Raw genomic sequence first — 15,343 nt, 5'->3', positions numbered from 1 at the left:
TAATTTAACATTTATTTAAGCTTGAATGAAAAAAATGTTCATTTAATGAGAAATGTCCATTTTGGCATTAATGAAACTTGATAATTACCATACATCCAATCCAAATCAACCTTATCATCTTTCAAAAGTCAAAGATAAACAAATTATTTTACCCTTTTCCAATTTTACCAAGTAACTTTCCAAAAATCATAATCTTGCCACTTTAATCCAACGATCCAAATTAAACATGAAAATAAATCTTAAAATCCAATTATCCATATTTTTCTATCATTTTAACATGTGGAAATAATATTTTTAAGCCTAATTTATAATCCTTCAAATTTTCGCAAAATTCTATTCAATCCGATTTATAGATTTCTTACTGGACTTTAACCCATTCTAGTTTTTAACATAAATTTCAGATCAAGAATATGATTTCAATAAAACCCAACTCTCAAGAGTAAACTATCTATTTATGGAATACAAATTATTTTTGAGAAAATTACCACTTATGTCTCTGAACTTTTCCCAATTTTATACTTTAGCCACTAAACTTTTAAAACTTATATTTTGGTCACTAACCAAAATTTGGGGTATTACATGTTTGCATAGAACTCTCACTCAATGGAGGCATTAATGTTGCTAGGATGTCGAGCAATTTTTCCCATTTGTGTAGATGAATGACTTTCAAGACATCCTTTTAAGATCACCGTAAGAGAACTCAAAGAAAACCTTACGGTTCTTGATAGATTGGAACCGTTACTTTTCTTCATCATCTTGGAATAGTTGAGGAAAATATGGGGCAGAACCTGGGGGACGAGAACGTACCATGACTACTTGAATGGGCAAAGAAGAAAGCAAAAAACTTGGAGTTTTATTGGTTATGGTGTTTTTCGGCTGTGAAGACAAGAGAAGAAGATGAAGTTGAAAAGATGAAAAAGGAAAGAGAGAGTGTAATAAATAAAAAAATAGTGGGGGAGGGGTATTAATGAAGAAACGTGTGGAGGGGGTTAAAAGCAAGGATGAGAATGGAAAAAGGGGTGAGGGAAATTAAATAAAAAGTGAAAAAGGTTTTTAAAAATTGAAAACAACTTATCTCTATCATTTTCTCTTTTTTCCACCCAAAACTAATAAAATAGGGTTTTTTATCCTTTTCATCCTTTTCATCCGTCATTTGCATGGGTTGAATAAAATATTCACCTAGGAAAAAATTAAAATAAATAAAGTACTAAAATAAAAATAAAAGAGTATGTGTTAGAAGTAAAGGAAAAATGTCGAGGCATTTTCAAACTCAGGCATTCTGCAAGTAAAGTGTTGGCTTGTCTCGAATGGGGGCTCTAGTTTATGCCTTCAAGTGTTGGCCATTTACTTTGAAATTGTCCTATCATTCATATTCTTGATCTCCACATCTTTATGGGGATAGACTTGGTGTACCTCAAATGGGCCAGACTTTCTTGACTTGAGCTTTCACGGGAAGAGTTTCAACCTATAATTAAAAAGGTGCACTTGTTGACCAACATGAAAATGTTGTGGCAAAATAGTCTGATCATACCACTTCTTAGTCTATTTCGTGTATAGCTTGGCATTTTCATACGCGTGCGTCCTGAATTGGTCCATTTCGTTGAGCTCTAGTAATCTTCATTCACCAGTTAATTGGGCATCAAAATTGAGTTTCTTAATGGCCCAATAAGCTTTATGCTCTAACTCAACTAGGAGATGTCATGTTTTTTTATACACACATTTAAATAGAGCCATTCCTAATAGAGTATTGAATTCAGTACGATAGGCCCACAACGCTTCATCAAGCTTCGGTTACCAATCCTTCCTTTTGGGTTTCACCACCTTTTCTAGAATTTGCTTGATCTCGCAATTGGAGACTTCTTCTTACCCGTTGATTTTAGAGTGATATGCCATGGAATGTTTGTGCCATAACCCATTCCTTTGCAATGCCTTGCCAATTAACTTGTTGTTAAAGTGGGTGCTTTCATCACTAATGATAGTTATCGGTGCGCTAAATCTCGTGAAGTCGTACTTATGAAGGAACTTAAGTATAGGCTTTGATTCATTCCTTAGCGTCGTAATTGCTTCAACCCACTTAGACACGTAGTCCTTCCAGCAAGATATATAAGTCTCCAAATGTATATGGGAAGGGTCCCATGAAGTTGATAGTCCACACATCAAAAAGTTCTATATCCAAAATATTTTACAATGGCATTTATGTTTTCTTGAGATGTTTCCTGTACGTTGGCATCTATCTCTAGCGTTGTAAAATGCATGGGCATCTTTGAAAAGAGTAGGCCAATAAAAGCATGATTGAAGAACCTTTGTCGCAATCCTTGCACCTCTAAAGTGGCCTCCACATGGACCCATGTAATAATGATAAAAAATTTCTTTTTGCTCCTCTTCAGGGACACATATTCGGATCATTTGGTAGGCACGTCGATTAAACAAGTATGACTCATCCCAAAAATAAAATCTTACATTGTAGCTGAATATCTTCCTTCCCTGGTTGTTTATGTCATAAGGTAAAATATAACTAGCAAGAAAATTAACAATGTCAGCGTAAAATGGAATTACCGTGTCATATAAGATTTTCTTATGAGATAATCCATATTTAATTTCTGCATTATCATGACATTTTGAGTTGTTTTTATCCTAAAAAGATGATAAACCACGGGATTATCTGTACCTTTCATATCTACATCCTCTAAGTTTAATTCTTGCAAAAGTAGTATCCATGTAATAACTCTAGGCTTGGCATCCTTCTTATTCAGTAAGTATTTTATAGCTGAGTGATCAGTGTGAACAATGATTGTGGTGCCTATCAAGTATACTCTTAACTTATCAAATGTAAATACTACGACAAGCAATTCTTTTTCAGTGGCAGTATAGTTAAGTTGTGCATCATTCAATATGCGACTAGCATAATAGATAACATGGAAGATTTTACCTCGGCGTTTTCCCAACACTGCTCCCACTGGGTAGACATTTACATCACACATCAACTTGAATGGAAACGTCCAATCGGGGGAACAATAATAAATGCTAAAATAAGGCTCTGCTTCAGCTCTGTGAATACGCCATGGAAAAATTTGTCAAACACAAAAGGTTGGTTTTGTAGCAGTAAGGTGCACGAGGGCTTGGAAATTTTGGATAAGTCCTTAATGAATCTCATATAGAAACCTATGTGCCTAATGAAGCTTCTAATACCCTTGACTGTAGTTGGTGGGGGTAACTTCTCGATCACCTCAATCTTGGCTCTATCCACCTCAATACCCTTGTGTGAGATTTTGTGGCCAAACACAATGCCTTCATTGACCATGAGGTGACATTTTTCCCAATTCAATCCAAGGTCAGCCTCTTCATGTCGCTTGAGAACTTTTCCAGATTACCAAGGCATATTTCAAAACTGTCTCCCAAGATGGAGAAATCATACATGAATATTTCTAGGAAATCTTCAACCATGTCAGAGAAAATGGTTTGCATACATCTTTTAAAATTTATCAAAACGTTGCATAGGCCAAAGGGAAACCTCCTAAAACCATATGTGCCATAAGGGCGTGTGAAAGTTGTATTTTCCTAATCTCTGGTACTATGACAACTTGGTATATCCATCTAGAAAGTAATAATATTATTTTCCTGCTAATCGATCCATCATTTGATCAATGAATGGTAGAGGAAAATGGTCTTTTTTGGTAGCCTTGTTAAGCTTACGATAATCCATGCAAATCCTCCTTACAGTGATGGTGTGTGTGGGTAGGAGCTCATTATCTTCATTCCTCACTACGGTTGTGCCTCATTTCTTGGGGACGCATTGCACTAGGCTAACCCATGAACTATTGGATAATGGGTAAATAACTCAAGTATCAAGCCACTTGATAATCTCCTTCATCACCACCTTCTTCATGACAAGGTTTAACCTTCTTTGTCGATCTATGAAATTGTCATGACATTCTTCCATTAGAAACTTGTGCATGCAAATGATCAGACTTATCCCTTTCAACTCTACCATAGTTCATCCTAACACTTTCTTATATTGTGATAAAACACTTAACAAACTTCGTTCCTGGTCAGGATTCAGATTGGAGGAGATAATCATCGACAAAGTTTTATCATCATCCAAGTAAGCATATTTAAGATGTCGTGTCTAAGGTTTTAGTTCTAAGATAGGTTCATTTTGTAATAAAGGCTTGGGAGGAATAAATTCATCGAAATCAGGAACATCAAAGAATATACCAAGTCTAGTTGATAGTAGGCTAGCTGTAGTACTTTGAATGGAAAGTCATCAGCCTCCTTTTTGTTGTCCTCTTCCAAGAAATTGTCATACACGTTCAGCTGTATGAAATTGTTGTGGAAAAGTTATTCTACTACCCCTTCTAACATTGAATCTATTTCTAGAATGCTATGGCATTCTTCAGATTCATCCACATACTTAAGAAAATGAAAGACATTCAATGTTACAGTTTGATTGGCTACCCTCATAGTGAGCTCACCATTCTCATAATGAATAAGAATGTGACCCGTGGCTAGGAAAGTTCTTCCTAAAATTATGGGTGCATTGGCATCAACCTCATAATCAAATACAATAAAGTCGACTGGATATACGAATTTTTCCACCCTCACTATGCCATCCTCGATCTTCGCCTCTGGACGAACATGGGAACGATCAACTAGTTGCAAAATAACATATGTGAGTCTTACATTTCCCATACCAAGATTAAAAAATATTAACTTGGGCATTAGATTCACACTTGATCCTAGGTTACAAAGTGCCTTTCCAATATAGTTGTCTCCTATAAAACAGGGAATTATAAAGTAGCTCAGATCTTTCTACTTTGGCAGCAGCTTGCTCAAGGTAGAGCATTACTCTTCTGCCATGGCAATTGTGTCAAACTTCTCAACTTTTCTCTTCTTGGTGACAATTTCCTTTAGAAATTTGGCATATGTGGCCATTTGATCAATGGCCTCCAAGAGTGGGAAATTGATATAAAGCTGGTCAAGAATGTCAACGAATTTCTTAAACTGTGCCTCATCATTGTGCTTCTTTAATCTTTGGGGAAATAGTAGTGGGTGTGACACTTCTTTTACTGATGGTGTGGGAACTACTTTTGGCGTGGAATTTCTGTTTGCCCCATCAAAAGGTTCACTAGTTGAACCCTCATCCTTGTTCTTCTCCTTTAGTGTCTCTTCTAGCAATTTCAGTTTTGCTTGAACATTCATTTGGTGTGATCATCATTCGTTCTTCCCCCAAACTTGTCTTGTTGAATTATTTAGGTTCCACTCCTTAGTGTAAGTGCACTACATTACACATGCCATGGAGTTTAGTGACCTCAGTGCCACTTGGTAGACGACCTGGCTGATGTTCTTATAATACAGTGGTAATCTAGCCAACCTGACATAAAAAGCTCACAGAGATGCGTTATGACTTTGCAGCAATATTCCTTATTTTTTATAGTTGTAGTGTGCTCTTGCAGTATAGTCCTTATTCTTGCTATAAATTCTTGCATGGCAGCCAATAGTGAACTAGTATTAGATGAAGACACTCCCTCTTGTTGGAATTATACCAAGGCATATTCAATTGAAAACCTTAGGGCTCGTTAACAGTTTGTTGTCGAGATTGATGACTAACATTAGTTTCTCATTTAATTTCCCATGAAAAATTTGGATACTGACGCCATCCTGGATTATAAGTGTTTGAGTAGGGATTGTTGTTGTTGTTTGTTTAAAATTCCCCACATAGCTGATAGATTCCTGATTTCTTGGGTATTCACTCTCATGGTGATTGCTACGACATAATAGGCATGCTGATTTTGCCAATTTCACTTCTTTCACCTTGTTGGAATGTTGCATCTTCTTTATCATGTTTGTGATAGCTGAGAGTTAGGTGAATACATAATCCTTATCATCGAGCTCAAAAGTACCTTGTTCTTTCCTTCATGTTCTAAACCTTGAATAATGAAACGAGTAATCATTATTGGTAATCCAATCAAAAATGTCGAATGCCTCTTCAGGTAAGTTATCTAGCAATGTGCCATTTGTCGAGGCATCTCGCATCATCCTGGTGGGTGCATTGACTCCATTGTAGAAAATCACAACTTGAGTCAAATCTTGATATCCATGATTAGTACACTTTCGAAGCAATCCCTTATATCAGTCCCAGCACTCATACTTAGGCTCGTTATCAGCTTGCCGGAAAGAAGGAATGTCATTTCTAAGATGAGTTTTCATGTTCAACGGATTATACCCTAGCAAAAAACTTTTGCACATATCAGCTCATGACCCCAATGAATTAGATGGGATTCCACTCAACCAAGCTCTTTCTGGGTCACGTAAAGAATATGTAAATATTTTCAGCTTCAACAAATCCTCATGCACTCCTTGTTGCCCAAAAGAATCGTACACCTCCAATAAAGCACGAATATGTTACCTAGCAACTTCCTGATGCATGCCCCAAACCATCCTATGAAATTCAGCATGTTGAATATGACTGGATTGAGCTCAATCTGGGTTGCCTGAATATCGGGTACGACAATGCCTGGATTGAGATCATCCAAAATAGGAGTTAAGTTATATCAAATAACTCTAAGTCGGGGTACAATTCTAGTATTCTAATTTGCAGTGGCAATTGGATCAGTTGGATCTTGCAACTGTGGAATGCCTTGGTTTTGACTATTGTTCATAGCTCTATTAGCACGTTGAACACGTCTCATTTGTCTAAAAAGTCATTCAATCTTAGGTACTAGAGGATAAAGAGGTTCCTCAACATACCTTCTAGACATGCAATGGCAAAGCCTGAAAAAGAAAAACAAAGAAAATAACAAGTAAAATATACTAGAAATGAAGACGTAAAATAAAAATGCTATAACAAAACTATAAAACTTCCAATTGCTAATCCCCAGCAATGACTCCAAAAGCTTGTTGCGTGTTGTGAGTTCTATAAATTGGACGTAAATCATGTGCAAGTATACATAATCGCAAAGTAATAAGGAATGAGTGAGTATTGTTCCAACGAGGATTGGAAGAAATTGCAAGTTAAGGAACAAATAGGTTTAATGGTATTGTGGAAGTGTGATGGTGATGTGGCATATAGAAATGTCGTGGAAGTGAAAATGCTTTTGGATTATAACCATCTGAATATGTCAAAGCAAAACAAGTTGAAAATTCAGAAAAATAAATAAGAAGATATAATAATCCTCACACGACAAGCTACTATGGGAATGAATGGTGGGATTTCTAAGGAATCCTAAGCCTTGCCTCTCAGAATGATTCAAGATTCTATGGTTTATTTTCTTGACAAACACAAATGCTACAGAAATTCCTCTGGAAGTGAACAGAAATATAAAACCTATAAAATCTGCACTACTTATTTTATTCAATGAAATCCTATCCTTATCTCTAAGGTGGAATAGGTATTAGTTAGCAACTAAAACCCACTACTCACGTTGATCTTCCCTTAGTTTCTCTCGAAAACTAAGGACCCTTAACCTAGTTTCTCTTGAACACTAAGCAATATAATTAAGTAATGGACACTCTCATGTCTCCTACAATCCTAATTAATTAAGCACAAAGAGCAAGGCAAATAGATAAACATAAAAACCTTAAATCATTCATTAAAATACGTACTCAATCATCCATAAAAATCCACACCATATAAGGTCTAGTTCATGGAGGGGTTTGAAACATCCATGATAATATTCCAAACCATACAACCCAAATCAAAAGGAAAATAAAGCATAAGGGTAAGGAAACTCCCAACGTGCGTTGTCGGCAACTCCTTGAACCACCACAAACGGTACCTTAGCGAGCTAGCTCCTCTCGGTCGCCTAGCATGCCACTTCCTCGAGATTGACTATGGAGGAGATCCTTGAAAAGAAAAAAGGGGAAAGAAAGTTGGAAGCTTTCTAGTTGTCTCTTGCGTAGCTCACTATTTCCTTCTAAAAGAATCCTTTTCCCATTTTGTGGCCACTTTTTCTATTAATACTAGGTTTTAGTGAAAAAATCTTCATAATACCCTAAGGTACATTTCTTTCACGTGAAGGTGCTTTCAAGGGAGAATCTGGTCCCCTCATATGCGGTTGGTATAAAAAACACACGAGTGTTTTGTCATTTTTTACGGACAAGAGTTGTCCCTATTTGCCTCAGTAATTCTCCCTTTACTCACTATCATATAACATCGTGACATTCCTCTATGTTCATCCTCTACTTCATTGACATGCAAATCACTAGCTAAAACACAACCTTTCCTGTAATATTGCACCATTTACAAATAATATACGATGACATACTACACCACCAAATACAATTATATGCTCCTAAATGCACCTAAATGATCATATATGAGCTTTGAAACAACCAATAACTTAAGTGAAAAGGGATATTTTAACATATGAGTGTTTATAGATGTTTTATGGTAAATTTGATTTGTCATAGAGACAAATGAGAGATTAGAAGGATTGGATAAGGTTAAAAACACATTAGAACAAGTGGTGTGATTCTTAGAACTTAATGTCCTTTATAGATGTTTGATGTTTTATGAAACAAGATGAAGGAAAATTTGTATGGATAAGTAGTGAAGAGTTTGTTGGGTGTAAATATAAAGAAATTTGGCCCCATTTGGTTAATAATCTTGTTAAAAACTGGAAAATCTGGGAAAGGGTATCGGTACTGATAGAACAGTACCGATACTATAGGCAAAAAGGAGATGAATTTCCTGGATAGTATCGATACTGATTCAATCAGTATTGATACCGTTGTGGTAGTATCGATACCATTGTAAGTGTATCGATACCAAGCAAACATCAAATCTAATTTTGTATCGAGACCATAAGGGGGTATCGATACTATAGTATAATAGTATTGATACCATGGTAAGGGTATCGATACTAGACAACATCGAACCTAATTTTGGTATCGATACTCGGAGGAAGTATCGAGACTATAGTATTGAAGTATCGGTACTAGGGTAGTAGTATCAATACTACTGAACTTGGAACGATCAATTAGGTTGTAACTGTTATAGAAGATGAGATAATGATATTTTGAATATTTTTATGGTACAAGGTTAAAGAATATACTAACATTGGTATGTTATGTATACCTAATGGATAATGGTATAGATCAGAATAAATCTCCTGAATCAAGTAAAGTAAAAGGAAAAGGTCAAGTTTCGGAGTAGCAGTTGGAGAGTTTTGGATATCAAAGCAAGGCAAGCCAGGTAAGTACATTTATTGTATGTAATATAGATGAAAATGATTAGAAATTATTCAAGATGTAATATTTAAATGTTAATGTATGTTTTACCGTAATTACTTTGTTTTATTGAATACATGGAAATGATATTGTGAATGAGTTTTAGAGTATGAATTGTTCTAAAATGAATGAAAATAATAATGCATATGAATGCATTACCGAAATGAAAGGATGCCATAGTTGAAATGCATATGGGTGCATTATCAACAGAAAAGTAAGATATAGTTGAAATGTATATGGGTACATTATCAAGAGAGAAGTATGCTATAATTGAAATGTATATGGGTACATTATCAATAGAAAAGTATGCTATAGTTGGAATGCAAATAGGTGCACTATCACCAGAAAAGTATGCTATAGTTAAAAATGCATAATGGATCATGGAGGTTACAAATGAAAAGAAAGAATAAAGACCAATGATCATGATAATTGTGAATAAAATACTTATGTATATAGAAGAGTTATTTTACAATAATATGACTTACTAAGAAATATTTAATGGATGTGCTTCCACGCGTAGGTAACAACACATAAAAATAAAGTAAGGAGTGCAACCGTAGCAGCAGATATCATCCACTAAGGTTGACTCGCCAGTAACATTGGGACAATAGTAATCATTTTGGAAATTTGTTTGGCATGTAATAAAATTTAACAAAATATTTTGTAATATGTCTTAATGAATGCTTGATTATTATGTTTATCTATGTGGAATTAAATTTGCAACAAAAATTTAAAGGCTTTTCAAAATGAGTAAACAATTTTAAATAAATGTGACATTTGTATTCATATACGTAAATGTATATAGAATATGGGTGTTACATGATAAGTTGAAATATGAGTTTATATTGAGATTTACAAATAAATTTGACATGTCAAAGAAGTAAATGAGAGATTGGAAGCCTTGTATGTGATTAAAAACATGTTGCAAAATGTAGTGTGATTATTGGTTTGGAGTGTTCTTTAGAGAATTTGGATGTTATAGGAAGATTAATGAAGGAAAGTTAGTTGGGTTAAGTAAAGATGAGTTTAATAGTATTGTTGGAGGTAAACAAAAAGAGAATTTAATGAAATTTGGGTAAAAATCAAGCTGAAAACTGGAAAATCTGGGTAAAGGTATCCATACTGGAAGAACATTACCAATACTATAGGTTTAAATTTGGGGAAATAGGATGAACAATATCAATACTGATATAATTAGTATCGATATTGTTGTGGGTATCGATACTAAGAGGGAAGTATCAATACCATGGATTCCAGAATGCATAAATGGTATCGATACTGAGTGGAGTATCAATACCATATTATGGGTACCATAGCCTGAAATGTTGTAGATATGAGGAATTTTAATACAATTTGAATTTAAAAGTACTTTTGAGTATTATACTTTGGATAAATGGTAGTAAGTAAACTAACATCATATTTATATGTGTGATTATGGATGCTTGTGTAGATCGTAATCAAGCTCTTGAGTCAAGAATTCAAAAAGGAAAAGATAAAGTCGCAGAATAGTCAGAATACATTTGAGCAATTTAGTAAGGTAAACCAGGAGATGCATTCATTATGTACATTGAGAGTTATAGGTGCATGTTGTTAAATGTATATGTTGCATTTGTATATCAATATTATGTGTACTATCGACATTAAGTGTGCAACCCATGAAATTCATAATAATTTATGAACAACTGTATCGGCACTAAGTGTGCAATCCACGGAATTCGTAATAAGTTTATGAACGACTGTATCAACACTAAGTGTGCATCCCACATAATTCATAACATGTTTATGAACGATCGTATCGGTACTAAGTGTGCAACCCACAGAATTCATAATACGTTTATGAACGACTGTATCAACACTAAGTGTGCAACCCACGAAATTCATAATAAGTTTATGAACGACCATATCGGCACTAAGTGTGCGACCCACAGAATTCATAATAAGTATATGAACGACCGTATCGGCACTAAGTGTGCAGCCCACGTAATTCATAATAAGTTTATGAACGACTGTATCGGCACTAAGTGTGCAGTCCACGTAATTCATAATAAGTTTTTGAACGACCGTATCGGCACTAAGTGTGCAACCCACAAAATTCATAATAAGTTTATGAACGACCGTATCGGCACTAAGTGTGCAACCCACGTTATTCATAATAAGTTTATGAACGACCATATCAGCACTAAGTGTGCAACCCACAAAATTCATAATAAGTTTATGAACGACCGTATTGGCACTAAGTGTTCAACCCACAGAATTCATAATAAGTTTACGAACGACCGTATCAGTACTATGTGTGCAACCCACGGAATTTATAACGAGCTTATGAATGATCGTATCGGTACTACGTGTGCACCCCAAAGAAATTATAATGTTATGAAAAAAAAAATTTGTATTTTGATAGTTATGATATTCTTATGTTTTAATTACAGCATTTAGGTGCAATTCATGTACCATGCATTTTCATTCAACATAAATTTGACAAGCAAAGGATAAATTAGAAAATACTGATTGATAGGTATGTTAGGCATACTAAAGACAGTTATCATGTTATTTGATTGAATATTGGTTTGTCAAGATTATTTGATTTATTAATATGAACTATACGATTTTAATTTGTATTTTGATAATTTGGGATATGCTTATATTTAAGTATAATTTTTGACTTAATTTAGTGGCATATACTTATCAATGTCCTATTAGCTCTATTTAAATATTTTGGAAATTGGTTTAGAATAGATTAACTGTATCGTTTTATATTGATTTTAAATATGGAGAACATGAACTAGTATTGCTAATTGGAGTATACTTGTTTAATATATATATATTTGAAGAATGACTTATAATCTATATTATTAAATGGTTTTATCTAAAGAAAAGCAAAAATTTTACTGATTTTCAGGTATCAAGAATGTTTTAAAATTCATGTCACAGCTGTGACTCGTGTACAGAAACATGTATGGGAAAATAGTTGTTACATTTATTGGTATCAGAGCTGCAGGTTTAGCCGTTTCTGGACATGAAACGAATATTAATTTTTTAAGAGTGTATACATGCCACTAGGATGTCAAAAGTTTACTAATAGTTGTATATATATTGTGATGATGCTTATAAGGGAGTAAAGTTACTCTTTATTAATGTAAGATGAATTTGATTGTGTTTAGATGTCAGAAACTAAAGATAACGGTAAGAAAATTGATAATGTTAAAAATAAGGTCGATATCAAAATCGACCCAAGAGAACCCGACATGAGTTCAGTATCACACCTTAGAAGGGTAGAAGCTGCTAGGGATTTTCCTCTATTCTGTGGAAGGAATGCCCCAACATTTAACGATGTTTCTACATTTTAAGAATCCATTAAAATTTTTGAAAGATTTACAAGAGAAGTTGAATCAGATGAAAATCCAAAGGAGATTTCTGAATCTAGTGATGACTTTGAGGTTCCTTCAGGTAAGCTTAAATAATTGAGAAATATTTAAGTGAAGCATTAAATTGTTTAAAACATTGTTAATTTTACTAAGAGGAAATGAGTAAGAGATAAATACGTTGTCCTCTAAAAGTTTATAGAAAGCCAAGTTATTAGTGAATCAAATGATCATAAGTTTGTTTGAGAATAAATGTTAAGTTTTATGGACTTGATAAATTTACTTTTAGAAGGTAATTCTTGAAAATGGATTGTCTATCCATTCCATGCTACAATGAATTATTATTTAGAATTGAGATTAATTCTCGAGAACTTGAAAAGTGTCAAGTTCATAATGATAAGGAAAAAGAGTAAATTTTTTACTAGTGTAATTTTAGCATTAATTGAAATGAAGTTATTGCTACAAAAAGTTGTTAAGTCTTCTTATTAAATGATGTGGATATTTAGACTTTCATAGTTGAGATAAAAAATGTTTCAATTGCTCGAGAATATTTTCAATGGATCCGAAAAAGTATTCTATTCAACTTAATCTCGAGTGAGATGATAGCGGTAAACCCTATGGGTAAGGGTGCAAGTGTGAGTTGGACAGATTGTAAATATTCGAAAAAGATTCAAGGGGCTATGTTCCCGATGAATCTGATGGAATTATCATTTGATCAGTTAAGATCATATTGGGTATAGGTTGTTTGTATCAAGAAACAATTATTTCAGAAAGATGCAGTGGATATGGAAATTATAGTTATTGGAGAGAGAGCAAAATCATCGCCTAAGGTAATATCGATAATGATTGTAAAGAAAATGATGTCAGAAAGATGTATAGGTTTTCTGGCTAATATGATAGATACTCAAATAATTAAAGTAGAATTGTATGATATTTCCACAACTTGGGAATTTGTAGATGTCTTTCAGATGAATTACCTAGGTGACCTCAACTCAAGAGGTGGAATTCATGGTTGATGGTTATCAATGAGCATGTTTCTATGATTTTGCATCGAATAACTTAAGTGAGTTAAGAGAATTAGAAACTCAATTAAAAGAGTTGATTGATTGAGGTTTCATCAGACCTAGTGTTTCATCTTGGGGAGTATTTGCGTTATTAGTGAAATTGAAGAGAATCTATGGGTTATGCATAAATTTTTTATAGTTAAATAAGGTAACAATAAAGAATAAGTATCCTCTTCCGAGGATTGATGATATGTTTGATCAATGGTAAGGCACATAGTGTTCTTTAAGATAGACCTTAGGTCAGGATACCACAAATTAAAGATTAAAGAGGAGGATATATCAAATACAACTTTTCGTACATTACGAATTTGTGGTGATGCCATTTGGATTGATGAATGCTCCTGTAACATTTATGGACTTGATGAATCGAGTATTCAAAATCTTACTTGGATCAATTTATGGTGGTATTTATAGATGATATTTTGGTGTATTCTAAGATAGAAGAGAGCTTTGAAATGCTAAAGATGATTTTAATAGAGGCACCAGTGTCTATACAACTTGAGATGGGTGAAGATTATATAGTTTTTAGTGATGCATCTCCTAACGACTTAGGAAGGGTGCTTGTGGAAGAATATAAAGTTGTGGCATATGCCTTGATAAAGTTAAATACTTACAAGAGGAATTACCCTACACGTGATTTAGAGTTGGCAGCAGTTGAGTTTGCTTTAAAGATTTGATGCCATTATATGTATGGTAAACGATGCTATAGTTATGCTAATTACAAAAGCCTAAAGTACTTGTGGACTCAAAATGAGTTGAACCTGAGATAGGAAAGATGAATATTTCATGATAAGAATTATATATGTAAAAAATGAGAGATTGAGGACTTTTAAGGTTAGGTCCAACGGATGTTTGTACTATCATCAACGATGAAGAATTTAAGAAAGATAATATTTTTGGGGAATTAAGTATGTTAACTATGCATTCAGGTGGAAACAAGAGGCACCACGATTTAAAGAGTTAGTTTGGTGGCCTAGTTTGAAAAGAGCCATCACGAAAATTGTGGTATAGTATCTGACGTACCAGTACTGAACATCGTGTATTTTCTGGATTGTTTCAATCAATCTCGATTCATGAATGGAAAGGGGAAATGAGTCATTGTGAGTTTTGTTACAAGGCTACCTTTGACACCTAGCAAGAAAGACTTATTATGGGTGATTGTTGATAGATTTACCAAAACAACTCACTTCATATTGGTACGAACATATTATTCAATGGATAATTATGATGAGTTATGCATACAAAAGATAGTTTGGCTACGTGAAGTGCCAATATTAATCATATCCGGAGAGATCCAAGATTCACTTCAAGATTTTGGAATTTTTTGCATGAAGTTTTGGGTACTCGAATGATTTTGAGTACAACTTTTCATCTGCAGACGGATGGTCAGTGTGAGCTTACTATTCAAATATTAAAACATATGTTGAGGCCATGTGTAATTGATTTCAAGGGATCATGGGAAAAATCTTTGCCTTTAGCAGGAATTGCTTACAACAACAGTTATCAATTGAACAACAAGATAGCTCCGTACGAAGCTTTATATGGGAGAAATGTTGAACACTATTAATTTGGTTTGAGTTAAAAGATCGAAATCTGTTTGACTCTGATTTAAGGATAAAGTGAAGATAATTCAAGACAATCTCAACATGGAGTCTGATCGGAAAAAGTCTTATGTTGATCTAAAGAGAA

The sequence above is a fragment of the Hibiscus syriacus genome, unplaced genomic scaffold (genome assembly GCF_006381635.1).
Source record: "Hibiscus syriacus cultivar Baekdansim isolate YM2019G1 unplaced genomic scaffold, ASM638163v2 tig00110076_pilon, whole genome shotgun sequence".
Lineage (NCBI taxonomy): Eukaryota > Viridiplantae > Streptophyta > Magnoliopsida > Malvales > Malvaceae > Hibiscus > Hibiscus syriacus.
This window is presented reverse-complemented; position numbering follows the sequence as displayed.